Raw genomic sequence first — 15,977 nt, 5'->3', positions numbered from 1 at the left:
AAAGGACTCGAGACACTATAGTACTTCATAGACTCCTAATAGGGTCAATATCCTTGAGAGATTCTTTTTGTTTAGTGAATCATCTTGTGGGTATCATCCCCATCAGGTTTTTCCTTTGGCCAAGGTTTCCCTAGTTAAGAAATGATGGTGTTATGATTTCTCTATGTGTATGGCTATATTTATTGTTCAAAATTGTTGGTTTACTTTCATATGCAAGTTATAAAGTAATTAACAATATTCAATTGTGGCAAAATGTTTGTAGAATACTGATTCACTCCCCCCTCTCAATATTATATATTTGTAACAATTTCATGGGCCTATTAATGTTACATCAATTTTGATAACTTCTTATGTACCTTCGATTAGCCATTACTATTACTTCACCATAGATTTAAACATTTCAAGTGATTTAACCGTATCATTTCTAAGTCATCGCCAGTTATTATTAGATTGTTAGCATGTGAAAGCATGTACCCTAAGTTGAACCATAAAATAAGCATTCATAATCTTCAATTAAGAAAACATTTAATCATTTATTTGATCTCCTTTACACATTCATATCGTAAGCTTGAATTGATAAAAGTGTTATTTCTTCCTTTGATGTATCCTTTTGATCGCCTAATCGTGGGTCCTATTCTTTATTTTTTAATGATTTGATGAATGTACGAACAATATTATTCGCACTATTTCTACCTCTCATAGTTTAACATTAAATAAACTAAGAAACAATATTAATTGAACTTGTGAGCACAAACATAACTGACCTGCACCATCATGGCAAGACACAATTTAATGTTCAACAAAATGTGAATGTGCGAACTAAACTGTCACATAGGTTTTAATAATGTGAATGTGGGCATGATATTGTTCATCATTATTGTGGCCTACAAAATTTTCATTTTATATGAATCTACGAATGATCAAACATACAAACATTGACAAAGGGACAATTTAATCCTCCATCGATAGAATTTTTATTATTTTGTTTGACATATCCTTTCAATCACCTAAACATGGGTCCCATTCTTTAAAGGTAGAGATATGATCATGTAACCATGACCTTCAACAATTTAAAGTTAAGTGAATTGGTGAATGCTAAATAGAACTATTTTTCATTGTGGCAGCCTCATTTAGTTCATGTTAACTAAAGTAGCAAACATGCAAACATTGTAACTCTAATTCGACAAAATAGTGGTGGGTACATATGAAACCCTTGATTTTAGTTTTTTCCTTTAATTTATAGTGGAAGGCATAACTTACTTGAAATTTGTGGATCAAAATCACTTTTTGTAACTTTGATAAGCATTGCTAGCCATAATTTGATGAAGTATTTACCCAATGATATGAAACCCTAGCTTGATTTCTCTATATCTTTCTTTGATACCCTACTTGATTGGAACCATTGAATAAGCCCTTGTATCCCTCATTTGACAAAAAATAATTAACCATTAATGATAGTTGTATTATAGGCCTTGATCAATAGAAGTTTTATTTGTTTCTTTGATGTATCCTATTGAATTTGTAATCATGGGTCTCATTATGTATTGTTAAATGAACCTACAAACATTCAAACAAAGGTTTCACACCATTTTAGCCACAAATAATTGAATGTCAAATTAAGATACAAAAATGTGAACAATAGTGATCCACACCCTCGCAACATCCAAAAAATTAATATTAATTACACCTACAAATGACCTTTCTCACCTTCATGCCTCCAACAATTTATTTTTAAATCATCCTATGAAGAATACAAAATAATAGTGTTCTATATAGTCTAGCCCTTCCATAATATTTATTTAAATGATCCTGCATACCAACAAACAATAAGATTTTACACATTTGTGTCATTCTATTTATCTTATTTAAATGATCTAGCATAGAAAAAATCAAAATATTTTTGCACATTCGTAAGCTTCCTTTATTATAATTTAAATGACCTTGTGTACCAAAAAATAATAAAGTTCTACACCTTCGTGATGTCCAACAATTTAATCTTAAGTGATTCTACAGAGTCACTATCTTCCATAATTTTAACTAAATGATCCTATGTACCACCAAAAAAAATACTTTTGCACCTTCAAAACTATCCATATTTTAGTATTAAATGATCTTGTGCACCAATGCACAATACGGTTTTGCATCTTTGTGGCATTCCAAAGTTGTATGTTAAATGATCCTTTGATCAAAAGAGTTTTACATAGAAAAATAGATATTTACACCTTCTTGGCCTTCCATGGTTTATTGATCCATGAACAAAACCCAAGCTATGAAACCTTAGCTTGACTTATATGTATCTTTCTTTGACATCCTGCCTCACTTGAAATTAGAGGTTGGAAACCATTGAAGGTTACATGTTACACTTGGCGACTTTGATAAAATGAAAATATATGATCAATTTATGGAATTTGAAATATAATTTGACTATACACCATTCATAAATTTAAAAAATGACAAATGCATAAATTAAACTATGTTTTCATCTCCATAAATTCAGCAATGAAATTGATATATATATATATATATATATATATATATATATATATATATATATATATATATATATATATATATATATATATATGCTATTACCTTCACCAGTTGATAACATTATGTGGCTATGGGTTCATCATTACAATAACTAGATCCTTCACATGTAAAGGCACATACCCTAATTGAACCATCAAATAATAATTCTTTGGTGCAGGAGAATGTCTATGATAAGAAATCAAGTAGCAACAAGAAGATAGCATGAAGTATTATTAATGCAAACTTGTATTATGACAAGAAGTCTTGTGGCGATAGGAAGACATCATGCAGTATTATTAATGCAAAATTTTATTGTGACAAGAAGTCTAGTTGCAATTGGAAGGCAACATGCAATATAAGTAAAATGTACAAGTTTTGTGACAGGAAGTCTGATAGCAATAGGAGTACATATGATTAAAATGAAAAAGTTTATTATAAAATTTAAATGATGCCCACTTGGCATTGTAATGATGGAATATGAAGAATCATATAACTAAAACAAGAAGAGTCATTTTCTAACTACCCATGAATAATATATAATGGGTTGGATTTTTCGAGGGGGGCACCAAAATATAGCAAAAAAGGTAGTCTTATCAATTTTCTTTGGTTATGGACAACCATTTATTTTATGTAGTTTTGTTTAATTTTCAATAAAGATTTTCATAGTTGAGTTTCAAATTTTCTTCTTCTATTTCTTGATCTCGTCCTTGTGAAAGATAAAGTTGTAGGACATTTTTATTGAGTTGTGTAACCAATTCAATCATGTATGGAAATATTTTAGAATATGTTTCAGAGTTGTTTATGTGGGAGTTCATATGATTTGGATTCAAGTTTGAAATATGTTGACAAATAATAATAGATTTTCTATAGAAAGGTTTCATCTTCCTATCATTTTAGGACAGAAAAATTTATAGAAAGAATATATGTTTACTTATTTTCCTCTATTATGATTTTTTATGACCCAAAAAATGAAGTAAAAGGTGTAGAAATTGATTGAAGAGCTATTATGAATTGTATTATGATATAGAGAAAAAATCCATTGTTGAATCCCTTGAGTTTTTAATTCCTTAAGGTGAGTCCCAATGTTGATCTCTCTGTATCAATTTTGGTATTAGAGCTCAATAAAAGATTTGGGAAGTGGAAGGTTTTTATGATTTGATTTTTATTAGTGGATTTTTTATTGGTTGTGGATGTTTTGTTCATTTGCTACAAGAGGTGGACATGGAGGTCTACCATGAGGGCCTTAGAAGGAGGTCCAAGTTGTTTGCCAAAAGTATTGGGGAAAGAGGAATGGAAGGAACTCCCAAGTGAGGCATAGAAGTTAGTTTTGTGTGTGAGATGCAACACTGGAAGAGTGGACTTTTGTTTGGAGGAAACCATTACAATTATTAGTAATGAGAATCTTAGTTTTGAAGAAATAGTTCAGTAGAGACATAAAAGAAAGTGAAGAGGAAGAGGCAGAGTTTCATGTTTTTGTAGGTTTTAGTCAAGCACATTTCCATGGGACAAGGAAACTTTTCAAATTTTGGAGTATGGTGCAGGAGCACATCTGCAACAGGGAGTCTAGTGGCAACACGAAGATAGCATGCGATATTATTTATGTAGAATTGTATTGCAATAGGAAGTCTAGTGGTGATAAGAAGAAAACATGTAGCATTATTAATACAGAATTGTATTGCAATAGGGAATCTGGTGGCGACAAGAAGGCAACATGCAATAAAATGCAGAATTTTTGCAATAGGAATTCTTATAGGAACAAGAGGACAACCTATTAAAATGTAGAAGTTTATTATAAAATTTAAATGATGCCCACTTGTCATTGTAATGATGGAATATGAAGAGTCATGTCACCAAAACAAGAAGAGTCATTTTGTAACTTCCCATGATTAATATATATATAATGGGTTGGAGTTTCAAAAGGGGGGCACCAAAGAATAGTTTAAAATGTAGTCTTATCAGTTTTCTTTGGCTATAGACAACCATTTCTTTTATGTAGTTTTCTTTTAGTATTCAATAAAGATTTTCATAGTTGAGTTTCATGTTTTCTTCTTCTATTTCTTGGTGTCCTCCTTGTGAAAGATAAAGTTGTAGGATTATTTTTATTGAGTTTTGTAACCGATTCAATCATGTATGGAAATATTTTAGAATATGTATTAATCTTTGTTTTTGGCTTTTCAATTTAGAGTTGTTTACATGGGAGTTCATATGATTTAGATTTGAGTTTGAAATATGCTGAAAAATAATAATAGATTTTCTATAGAAAGGTTTCATCTTCTTGTCATTTTATGAAAAAACTATGTTATTGTAGATTTGCAGAAAGAATATATGTTTACTTTGAGTTTTTCTCTATTCTTTAATTTTTATGATAGAAAAATGAAGTAAAAAGTGCAGAAATTGATTGAAGAGTTATTATAAATTTTATCATGATGTAGAGAAAATATCCATTGTTGAATCCCTTGAGTGTTTAGTTCCTTAAGGAGAGTTCCAGTGTTGATCTCTCTCCATCATTCTTAACCCTCGCTTAACAAAATATTTAAACATTTATCCAAATTCATTGGCATGCATCATAAGCCTACATCAATAAAATTATTATTTTTACGTCAAAATATCCTTTTAATCACATAATTGTGGGTCACACACTTTAACGGTAGAGTTATGATTGCATAATCGTGGCTCCAATAATTGAACATTAAGTAAATTGGTGCACACATGAATAACATTGTTTCGCACCATCGTGACCTCATTTAGTTCATGTTAACTAAAGAGGCGAATGCGTGAATAATATGCTTTGCACTCTCATACCCTCCAAGTATTCAATGTTTAATTACCTACAAGTGTGCAATGAAATTTTTCATGCATTGTCATGACCAAAGACAATTTTTGTATCATTTAACATGTGTTCTAGTGAACAATAGTATTTTGCACCATTGCGGTCTATGACAATTTCCATATAAATGATCCTACAAATGAGCAAAGAATACTTTTTAATTTATATGATCCTGGATACCACTGAAAAAAATATTTTTGAATTAGAGGTTGTTTGGTAATTTTATGGAATTCAAATTTAAATATGACAAGTCCCCATAGTCATCAATCAAAGTGGAAATCAAATGTGTAATTTGAATTATATTTTTGTCTCCATAAATTGAATGACAAAACTTATATGCATTTTTTATATTACCCTCACCACTTGAAAACATAATTTTGTGGTTTTTGTTAATTTTGATGCCTTTCAATATATGTTTTCTAAAAAATGTTGATTGTCAATTTTATATTTAAATTTACAAATAACTTTAATAGTGTTAAAATAAATCTAAATATTTATCAATATATAATAATTATTTTTTATTAAATATTATAAAAGATTTACCTATGTATATGTAGGATCATGGTGTGCCAAAAAGTGGTGATGTGAAAAAAATAGAGTTTGAAAATGTCTAAAAGTGTTCCTAAATCTGCTTTGACTTTTTTTCACCCATCCAAATACCAAACCTAGAAAGTAAGGCCCAACTCTTATCGGGTATTTGATTTCATATCAAATACCCAATATTATTAGATACTCAATATTATATTAGATATCTAACAATATCATGTATTTGATATTATATCAGATACCAGATATCTGTCAGTGTTATTAAAAAAAAAAACTCGCGAGTTGTTTTCATAGTCATATTTCGGGTTTTGCAACAAGATATCGGGTTTTCAATCAGAAACACGATATAAGGTTTGTTTTTTTTTTTTTTTTTAAATCAATTTAAGTATAATTTTAATAAATTTTATCATAATTTTTTTTATTTTTAGTTGAATTTGTTAGAATCTAGGGTTTTTTTGATAGAAATTATTAAAATTAAGGTTTTTTTAAATATAAATTATGTTTTCCAAATGAATAGGAATGGCTGATCAAAATGATGACATTGAGGCAAAGAATACTATTCCTTGTAACCCCCGACCAAACAATCCAGTGCCCTCACAAAACCATCCACCAAATGATCCTTTACCCCCTCAAAACCCTCCTCGAATCAAGGACTTGATAATTGAAAATCTCACCGAATTGAGGGCCTTGGAAACAACATATAATAATATACCCGCATTGGCTCCTATGTTATCCACATTAAACACCATAGTGGATAACATTGAAACCCTTAGCAATGAACAAAATGTCGCTCTTTGTTGGTGTGACAAAATGCATGAGATGTTTGATAATGGCTTGGACTATGATGAGGTTACAATCCTCAATATAACTAAAGATGATTTGGATGGCCTTTTTGCAAACCCAAAAACTAGTTTACCAGTCGATCACAAAAAACCCAAACTATCAATTAAATGGTGCAGAAATGACACCATATGTGCAAACTTTTGGGATTGTTGGTGGATGGTTTTTGATATCCCTCCACATAGCAATTTAGAGGTGCCATTTTATTTCCTTAGAAAATAATATGCAGAATTTGTGTTGGGCTTCAAGGTGAACTATTGGAGCATGAAGCCCAACATGGGTGTAGGGTTAGGAGCTCCTTAGAATAGACCCTCTTCCCAATAGAAGAAAGTTGGCACTTTTGTCCCCCTTACTAATTTCTCCCCCCCTTCTCGATTGCAACATCCTAATATTATCACAGAGGCTAGCTCTCAAACCATTAGAGCCATTCATAGACTGAGTAGCCTATTGATATCTCATACTAGGTGAGTCCTACCTCCCCATGTTGATGATGTTGGTGCCAGTTCATCATTAGCTAGCTCATCACACATTTGTGTGCCTCACACTTGCATTATGTGTAAGAATATTTGCCTAGGTCCCATAGGTGATCTTGCGGAGTATCATTTTGTATTAGATGAGGATACACCAAATGCATGTGCAGAGGCTATAGACCCTGATGTGAGAGAGGAAGGGAATGTAGAGGCATGGACTCCTTCTGTGTTAGTTTATGTATAATTTTTCTTGTTATGACATATGCGATTTAAAGTTAATTTTTATAATAGAGTAATTTTAATTTTTAAGCCATACTGACTTATACATGTATGTGATCTTCATTCATAATTAGTTGATGACCAAGGAGGAGTTGAGATAGGTTGATGATACCACTCTCTTGGCCATTTCATTTGGCCTTGAAAAATCTATGGTACATTATGTTGTGTTCTCATTTTTTTTTCTATTTGATATTGTAGCATATATGGTTTCTAATCTTTCTTTTATCTTACAGGTATCACCTGTGCCTGGGGGACAAAGTGCAAGGGATGCACCAGAACCCATCAACAAAGGAAAGGTAATTAGGTGCTTTCTATTTGATTAAATATCGATGCATTCTTGTAAAATGTTTACGATAATGAAATTTAATTACATTCTTGATTGTATATAGGTCATGGCTACTAACGATGAGCCCATACAGATTCTGTGTTGTAGATGCTCAGGCATTTCCATTCGCACTGAGAGCCCCATTGTATGTATTAGTATCATTTATTTTTCATTTTCCTTATCTTCATAAATAAATTCAAAACTGAATTCCATGATATTAACAACTACTATTTTGTATCTCATAGGAAACTCCTAGTGCACACAAGGTTTGATGGGGGAGTTTTATAGATTTGATGATGCAAAGACTATATCCTAAGGAGGAGCCTACAATAGTAAGTTGTAGTTTGAATTCATGATTAAATATGTTATAAATTTAGCATGCTATGAATTATAATGTTATAGTTTAAGTTGTAGATTCATCTGACAAACATATTTGAACATACATAGGCCATAATCATTGAGGTACAAGCATTGCTGAGGGCATACAAGAGGACTCCTAACTAGCACAGGAGGTCGATGAGAGAGGTATTTATTATGAAATTTTAATAGTATAAATCTTCATTAAAAAAAAGATTATTATGCATTTGAGTAATTCAATGTTAGATACAAAGAATCACATAAATTTAGTAGTCTAACTTTGGGTTTTTCTTTTTTTGTTTATGTAAGAGGCTTTTGATCCACCTAGTGCAATGAAGAGGCTACATTTTAATCATCCACCAGCACCCTAGGATAGTATAGTTGTCATAGGATGCATCATGAGACATTTTTCAGATGGCATATGCCACATCGTTTACGGAAACATTAATATTATACACATTCTGATGGCATGATCAACCACATTTTGTATATGGATCTATGTATTTTGATATATATTTGAGTACTTTGTCTATGGATACATGATCTTTGATATATATTTGTGTAATTTGTCTATGGATACATGTATTTTGATATATATTTTTTTCATTTATGTGCACAATGATATACATATTAATTTAGTATCTAGTATTGTTCAATTTATTGTGGATCATGTGTATCATTCATGTTTATGGAATATCACTAATTTTGATCATGTTTGTTATATTTGATTCAAATGCAATAATTTGTGAACAACATTTTAACAACCTTTATTATCAAATTTGATGCAATGTTTAATTTGAAATGCTATCATGACATAAATGCACTTGTTAACCTCCTACACAAGATTCACATAACCCATACTGATCCACTTTAAAAAATTGGCTTCATTAATGCATGCTATCATTTCACACCTTATATAGGTGTTTCCAACCTTGTATGGTCATGCTGAAACCCCTAACTAACTCTTTGTACTCATTTTCACTTTGCAAGAAAAAGTTGCAATTTTGTAATTTTCAAAAAAAATTGTTATAACTTTAAATTCTTAATCAGAAAAGTTCACCAAACTTGGTAAGGGGTTATCAATAGCCTTCATGAGCTCTGAGTTATGACCCTCAGAAGATCGACCTTGAAGCATAGTTAGAGCACCTTAGAGCTCCTCAATATGGGGTGGCCATGGATGATGGATGGTCTTCGCAATTGGAACAAGGGTGTCACTAGGGTTCACCCGCCCATCCTAAGCTAATGGCACTGACAATTTGATGCCAAGATTAGTAGTTTCAAAGTTACATTGTGGTGCACCTATGAATTGAGGCACACTGTGAGTTTTGGCACTAAGCAAGATTGTTGTACCGAATCCAAACAAAAACTGATCTCTCAAAAATGAGATAGTTTATTTTAGGCCTTGACATCATGGTCTTGTAGAATTTTATGTTTCATTGATAGCCCTCATGACCTTTGAGTTATGACCCTTGGAATATCAACCTCAAAATGCACTTAGAGCACCTTGGAGACTACTTGGTATGGGGTCCCCATAGATGATGGATGGTCTTCATGGCCAGAACAAGGGTGTCACTAGGGTTTACCCATCCATCTAGAGTTAATGGCACTAACGATTCAATGCCAATATTAGTGGTTTCAAAGTTACGTTGTGGTGTACCTATAAACTGAGGTACACTGTGAGTTTTGGCATCGAGAAAGATCATTGTGCCAAATACAAATAGAATGTGATCTCTCAAAAATGAGATAGGTTATTTTAGGAATTGGTATCACCATCCTATAGAATTTGACATTTTATCAATAGCCCTCATGAGCTCTGAGTTATGAGCCTCAGAAGATCGACCTCGAAATGCACTTAGAACACCTTGGAGACTACTCGGTATGGGGTGGCCATGGATGATGGAGGGTCTTTGTGGCCAGAAAAAGGGTGTCACTATGGTTCACTCACCCATCTAGAGCTAATGGCACTATCGATTTGATGCCAAGATCAGCAGTTTCAAAGTTATGCTGTGGTGCACCTATGAACTAAGTCACACTACAAGTTTTGGCATCAAGCAAGATCGTTGTGCCAAATTCAAACTGAATGTGATCTCTCAAAAATGAGATAGATTATTTTAGGCCTTAGCATCACCATCTTGTAGAATTAGACATTTCATCGATAGCCCTCATGAGCTCTAAGTTACGACCCTCAAAAGATCAACCTCAAAATGCACTTAAAGCACCTTGGAGACTACTTGGTATGAAGTGGCCACAGGTGATGGAGGGTCTCTATGGCTAGAAAAAGGATGTCACTAGGATTCACCCATCCATTTGGAGCTAATGGTGCTGATGATTCGATGCCAAGATCAGTGGTTTCAAAGTTACACTGTGGTGCACCTATGAACTGAGGCACATTGTGAGTTTTGGCATCGAGCGAGATTGGTGTGCCAAATCCAAATGGAATGTGATCTCTCAAAAATGAAATAGGTTATTTTTGGCCTTAGCATCATCTTCTTGTATAATTTGATGTTTCATCTATAGCCCTCATGAGCTTTGAGTTACAACCCTTAGAAGATTGACCTCAAAACGCACTTAGAGCACCTTGGAGACTCCTTGGTATGGGGTGGCCGTGGATGATCAATGGTCTCTACAATGCAAAAAAAGGTGTCACTAGGGTTCACCTAGCCATATAGAGCTAATGGAACTAACAATTTGATGTGAAGATCAGTGGTTTCAAAGTTACGCTATGGTGCACCTATGAACTGAGGCACACTGCAAGTTTTGGCATCAAGTGAGATCCCTATACCGAATCCAAATGGAATGTGATCTCTTGAAAATGAGATAGTTTATTTTAGGCCTCAACATCACCATCTTGTAGAATTCACCATTTCATTGATAGCCCTCACGAGCTCTGAGTTACAACCTTCGAAAGATTGACCTTGAAATGCACTTACAACACCTTGGAGACTACTCAGTACGAGGTGGCTATGAATGATGGAGGGTCTTTGTGGCTAGAACAAGGGTGTCACTAGGGTTCACTTGCCCATCCAGAGCTAATGGCCTTGATGATTTTATGCATAGATCAGTAGTTTCAAAGTTACACTGTGGTGCACCTATGAACTGAGGCACACTTTGAGTTTTGGCACCGAGCGAGATCGTTGTGTTGAATCCAAACATAATGTTGAATCTCAAAAATGAGATAGGTTATTTTAGGCCTCGACGTCACCATCCTATAGAATTTTACATTTCATTGATAGCCCTCACGATCTCTAAGTTACAACCCTTAGAAGATCAACCTCAAAACACACTTAGAGCACATTGGAAACTACTTGGTACAGGGTGGCCGCAGATGATGGATGGTCTTTGTGGCTAGAAAAAGGGTGTCACTAGGGTTCACCCACTCATTTGGAGCTAATGACATTGACAATTCAATGCCAAGATCAATAGTTTCAAAGTTATATTATGGTGAACCTATAAACTAAGGCACACTGTGAGTTTTGGCATCGAGTAAGATCATTGTGCCAAATCAAAACATAATGTGATCTCTCAAAAATGAGACAAGTTATTTTAGGCTTTGGCATCACCATCCTATCGAATTTAATATTTCATCAATAACTCTCATGAGCTGCGAGTTACAAGCTTCAGAAGATCGACCTCAAAATGCACTTAGAGCACCTTGGAGACTACTCAGTACAAGGTGGTTGTAGATGATGGAGGGTCTCTGTGGCTGAAACAAGGGTGGCACTAGGGTTCACCCACCTGTCTAGAGCTAATGATACTGATGATTCAATGCCAAGATTAGTAGTTTCAAAGTTATGCTATGGTGCACCTATGAACTAAGGCAAACTACAAGTTTTGGCATCGAGCGAGATCGCTGTGCTGAATCCAAACAGAATGTGATCTCTCAAAAATAAGATAGGTTATTTTATGCCTTGGCACCACCATCCTATATAATTTGACATTTTATCAATAGCCCTAACGAGCTCTAAGTTACGACCCTCAGAAGATCAACCTCAAAATGCACTTAGAGCACCTTGGAGACTACTTAATACAGGGTGGCCAAGGACAATGGAGGGCCTCTGTGACCAAAAAAAGGGTGTCACTAGGGTTTAGCTACCCATCCAAAGCTAATGGTACTGACAATTTGATGCCAAGGTCAATGGTTTCAAAGTTACACTATGCTACACCTATGTACATTGTGAGTTTTGGCATCAAGCTAGATCGTTGTGCTGAATCCAAATGAAATGTGATCTCTCAAAAATGAAATAGGTTATTTTAGGCCTTGGCATCATCATCCTATAGAATTTGACATTTCATTGATAGCCCTCACTAGCTTTGAGTTACGACCCTCAGAATATCGACCTCGAAATGCACTGAGCACCTTGGAGACTACTCAGTACAGGGTGGCCATGGATGATGGAGGGCCTCCATGGATAGAAAATAGGTGTCACTAGGGTTGACCTGCCCATCTAGAGCTAATGGTGCTGATGATTCAATGCCAAGATTAGCAGTTTCAAAGTTACACTATGGTGCAACTATGAACTGAGGCATACTGTGAGTTTTGGCATCGAGCGAGATCATTGTGCCGAATCCAAACTAAATGTGATGTCTCAAAAATGAGATAGGTTATTTTAGTTCTTCACATCACCATCCTATAGAATCTTACATTTCATTGATAGCCCTCACGAGCTCTGAGTTACGACCCTCAGAAGATTGACCTCAAAATGCACTTAGAGCACCTTGGAGAATACTCGATATGAGGTGGCCACGAATGATGAAGGGTCTCTATGGCTAGAAAAAGGGTGCCACTAGGTTTCAACTATCCATCCAAAGCTAATGGAACTGATGATTCAATGCCAAGATCAGCAGTTTCAAAGTTACGTTGTTGTGCACCTATGAACTGAGGCACACTACGGGTTTTGGCATCAAGCAAGATTCTTGTGCCGAATCCAAATAGAATGTGATCTCTCAAAAATGAGATAGGTTATTTTATGCCTCAACATCATCGTCCTATAGAATTCAATGTTTCATTAATAGCCCTCATGAGCTCTGAGTTATGACCCTTCAAAAGATCAACCTTGAAATGCACTTAGAACACCTTGGAGATTGCTCAGTATGAGGTGGCCGTGAATGATGGAGGGTCTGCCTGGCTAGAACAAGGGTGTCATTATGGTTCACCTGTCCATTTAGAGCTAATGGAATTGACAATTTGATGCCAAGATCAAGGATTTCAAAGTTATGCTGTAAATTAGATAAATCTATTTTTAAGCCTCCTTACCAATTCCATTAGCAAGCTCCATATGTTTATCACTCTTCCATCCCTTCTCAAGCTTTATGTCAACCTACCAATATGTATTAGCAACTCCATGAGAAATAGTTTATTTCCAACTAGCATGTTGATTTAAGGATCATCCCCCGCATGTTGATAACATAAGAGGAGATGCGGAGTATTGATAGACAACAAGAGTATTATATGCATAATGATGAGTGTGCTTACCAAGATCAACAAAAAATGGATTGGAAACAAAGGAAGTATGATGAATATCTTGCAAGAGAGATAACTATAAAATAAGAGTAGATGAGATTGCAATTTTCTCAATTTCAAGACGCAAAGACCCAACCACCTTGTGCTCCTAGTCAATGAACCAACCCATTAAAGTGGAGGCCCTCAAAAATGAATTTCCAAGCTCTAGGTATGTTGATCCGCTATAATATCCAAGTATACCTAGTATTTTTGAGATTCCAAGTTTTAGGGGTCATAGCCTTGCAAAAGAAATAGAACAACCCCTATATGAGTCCCTACATGGTCAAATTATCAAATTGACATGGAGGCCTTCTTGGACCAATTATCCTAATTTAAAAATGCCATACCTTGTCAAAGTTGTCCCATGTGAATCGGTACAAGATCAAATAGTTGAAGGAAAAGATGACCTTGTTGGTTCTAAATTGGTAGAACCATTTGAGGAGGCTCTGGATCATAGACATGAGGATGAAAAGGAGGATGTTTTTGGTTATAATTTATTTATTGAGTTACCTATAATTTTGAACATGATGATGAATAAATATGATTGGTTTCAAGGGAAGAAGTTGAGGATGAAGTAGAGGTTATGCCCATCTTTTAAGAATTACATTCTTTTGTTGAGCAGAATGAGGAAGATGTAATTCAAACCACATAATCACAATAAAAACTATGAATGAGATGGTAGCTAACTGAAGCTTAGAAGATTATTTTTATAATATTGTAAAATTTTCTTGTGAGAACCTTGCTACTAAAAATTTAGAGTATATGCATGTTACAAAAGCTCCAATTTTGGAAAGCATTTTTCCTAATGATTCTAAGCATGAATGCAATATGGATCCATTTCTCAAGAGCATTCAACAAGTTGATAGTTGTTATGAACTTTGAGCTACCTTAAAAGAAGTAGGGGACTCCTTGACCATGGAGGAAGAGTTGGCATAGTTGTAATAATGCATGGTAACCATGATGAACCAAAAAAAAGGAGAAACACTATAGAAACTAGCAAATCAAGCTTAAAGTTTGTGCTTTCAAGAGGTTGTGCAATCCAGTATTTTTCCCAGCTCAAGTCAAGGGAGGAGTCACCATTCAAACTAGCACTTGAACATGAAGAAGATTATGGAGAGGATCAAATGCAACATGTTGATTCAGTCCCAAATGTTGATACTTTCAATCAACAATGTGAATTAAGTCACACCATTTTCTTTCCTCAATAGATGTTGCATCAAATGATTCAATATTGTTCATTTATACATATTTTGGTATTTTCCTTTAAGCATGTTAATCATGGCACTTTTAAGAATAAAGTGAACTATTTTAGACAATTAGTGAATGAATTTATTTAGCATTTGTCTTCTTACTAGTTAGGTTGGAGTAGGTTAGTTTTCCAACTTGCTACAAGTGTTACCTTTGGATAATACTTGTCAATTGAATGTTACAATAAATGACCTTATTTATAGTAGATAAAAAACCAAGTACCATGTTTAGTTCTTAATGAATTGAATTTATCTATTGATTTAGAACAATTATATATTTTCATTCTTTATTGCTTAATCAAAAGTGCTTGGTTTATGACTGCTTAGAATGCTTGAAATTAATGCATAATTAGCCTCATAATCTTACAATATATTAGGTTCTATCTTATCCATTATAATATTCATATAGGAAAATTCAATTGTGGAGTGTACATTAGGCCTAAATTTGACTCATTAATATCTTTCCTTTCTTGTGCATAGATTCAATAGGAATTTTGAATTCTAGCTCAACATTTTTAGGTAAGTATGATGATGTGTCACCACCATCTTTCTCTTCTAATAAACCAACATGGAAAAGGGTTGAAAGGTGAAACACTTATTTTAATTTGACATATCTTTAGAGATGTTAATTCACCTCCCTTAGGATCATACGACCAATAGGTTTTACTAGAGTCATAATAACCAATGAGGATTAATTTTTCAATGTTATTATCATAATTCATTGTCTTCTCTTTTTGGGATATGTTAACCTAGGTTGACTGAGTCTAGAATAGGTTAACCTAGGTTGATTGAGTCTAGAATAAGTTAACGTAGGTCCAACTATTCCAAAATAGGATGACCCAGGTTGACCTATTCCCAAGGGACTTTGGGACCCAGTGCAATTTTTTTCTTAGAGTTGTAAATTTGAAATTTGGGTGACTTGTAGGCTTGCTTTGTTTTTTTCCATTGTAGAATTTGAGCAATTCATGAAACCCTGAAGAACACATGTATGCAAGAACTTGTCACAGATAGGTAAAGAGAAAAAAAAGACAAGGGTTTAACTTTGACAATATATAAA

The sequence above is a fragment of the Cupressus sempervirens genome, chromosome 2, assembly GCF_028749045.1.
Source record: "Cupressus sempervirens isolate cs-2001-9-10 chromosome 2, ASM2874904v1, whole genome shotgun sequence".
Classification (NCBI taxonomy): Eukaryota; Viridiplantae; Streptophyta; class Pinopsida; order Cupressales; family Cupressaceae; genus Cupressus; species Cupressus sempervirens.
The sequence above is the reverse complement of the archived record's forward strand: the minus strand, read 5'-3'. Positions refer to the sequence as shown.